The sequence below is a fragment of the Equus asinus genome, chromosome 17 (assembly GCF_041296235.1).
Source record: "Equus asinus isolate D_3611 breed Donkey chromosome 17, EquAss-T2T_v2, whole genome shotgun sequence".
NCBI classification, from domain to species: domain Eukaryota; kingdom Metazoa; phylum Chordata; class Mammalia; order Perissodactyla; family Equidae; genus Equus; species Equus asinus.
The window spans coordinates 17979945-17982070 of record NC_091806.1 but is presented as its reverse complement, the minus strand read 5'-3'; the positions used below and the strand labels follow the sequence as shown (position 1 = coordinate 17982070).

Here is a 2126-nt window from a genome sequence, read left to right as displayed (position 1 = left end):
TTTTCATACCAATCAAATATTCTACGTTCACATTTTTTAGCTTCTAAAGGTGTTTCAGATTTCCAGGTAATAGATAAACATTTATTGGTTAAGAAATAGCAAGTTGTGATGACAAGAGTGCAGGATGGGAGACAGTATTTCTGGATTCCAGTCCAAGCTTTAGCTCTGCACGGAAGTGGCTACCTGCAAGCATTATCCGACCTCTTGTTAGAGCTGATGTCTTCATCTATAGATCAAGAGGCTTGGACTAAATTAATTCTATTACTTCTACCTGCAATGCTCAATGATCCTGTTTAATCATTATCTGAAGTCAATTTTTTTCCAGCAGAGCTTCCGCATAACATTTTTAGCCTCTGCATTTCTGAGGGCTTAGATTAAAAGATTTAACATAGGGGCCACCATGGTATAAAAGACAGTCACAGCTTTATCAATGGGCAGAGTGATCACTGGGCGCAGATACACAAATATGCAGGGCACAAAAGATAAGACTTTACTACTGTGATGTGAGAGATACAGGTAGAGAGGACTTTGCACCTCCCCCCCCAAGCTATATTTCTTTAGGCAGCACAAGATAACCACATAGGAGGCCACCAAGAAAAGGAAGTTAACGGGCAGATGGGCCTACTGTTGGCAGCAACAAAGAAACCAAGGGTATGAGTGTTCACGCAGATGAGTTTCAACACAGGGTACAAGTTACACATGAAATAATCGAAGACATTGGGGCCACAGAAAGGCAGCCAGAATATAAAGAGGATCTGAATGGCTGCATGGAGAAATCCTCCAGCCCAGGCCACTCCCAGGAGGAGAACGCACAGCCTGTGGCTCATGACAGTTGTATAGTGCAGAGGTTTGTAGATGGCCATGTAGCAGTCATAGCCATCACCATCAGCAGGATGATCTCAGTAGCACCAAAAATGTGTTCTGCATAGACTTGAGCCACACACCCATTAAAGGAGATAGTTTTCTTCTCATGAAAGGAGTGCACAATCAGCTCAGGAGCTGAAGAAGAAGAAGAAATTGCATCTATCAAGGAAATGTGGATCGGGAAGAAGTACATGGGGAGTTCAGAGCATGACTGGTGGTAATGGTAACTGCAATGAGCAGGTTGCATGAGAGCGTTAATATGTATAGAATCAAAAGTACCACAAATGCTAGTTTCTGCATTTTGGGGTTCTGTGTAAGACCTATTAAAATGAATTCAGTCACATTCCTTTTACTCTCCATCTACGTGGTATGGGTGATAAAAACTCCAGGAAGAAATGCTTTACCTTAAAAAAAAAAAAGAAAGAAATCAAAGAGGAACTATGAAAGAATGAAACAGTCCAAAACGCTGCCTTTTCACAATACTCTGACATTATCACATATGATTACTTCTCTTCCCAAAACTCCCTAGGAATAGATAACTCAAAACTTCTCTTAGTGAACTGTCTTATCTTTTATTATCCTGGCCTCAAAAATATTCTTATGAGACAGAAAACCCAGATGAAGTGAATTCCATTTCCCTGGGTCAGAGTAGTCTTTACAAAACTTAATTTGGACATCAATATAATGGAATAACGTAATCACTAGGAGTAATAATTTGGGACACTAACAAGACAGAAAAAAATATATGAAATGGCATGAATAAAAAAATGCACAAAATTTTCTGTACATCCTGATTATAATTATGTAAATATACTATAGGTAAAAACCTAGTGAATGATAGTTAAAGAATTAGTATTTGAAGATTATAAGTTTATATGTATCTTTTAAGAATAAAATTCAAATTCAAAAATTTCTTATAAAATTTTATATGGGTTTTAATTCCTCTCCATTAAAACATTTTTATAGAAAAGATGAGGAAAAAAATTAATATATTTAGGATATTTACTCCTGGATGTAAGATTATGGGTGATCTTTTATTCCCATATACTTTTTAGTATCTTCCAAATTTCTACAGATTGTATTACTAATTTTGTGATCATAATATAAATATAATTTCCATGTATTTTCTTAGAGGCCTGAAGATGGAACCATGAACTTTTAAATTGAGTGGAATATATATGAAAACAAACATAGAGAATTGTACAATGCCACATCATGGGACCCCAGGAAATATTATCTGATTATAAATGAAGTAACTGCTT

The 2126-nt window shown here is 36.4% G+C and overlaps 1 pseudogene; it reads right to left on the bottom strand.

The window, feature by feature from the left end:
• Positions 1 to 293: 293 nt before the first annotated feature.
• On the bottom strand, positions 294 to 1224 carry LOC139040805 (olfactory receptor 4C12-like; annotated as a pseudogene).
• Positions 1225 to 2126: the final 902 nt, after the last annotated feature.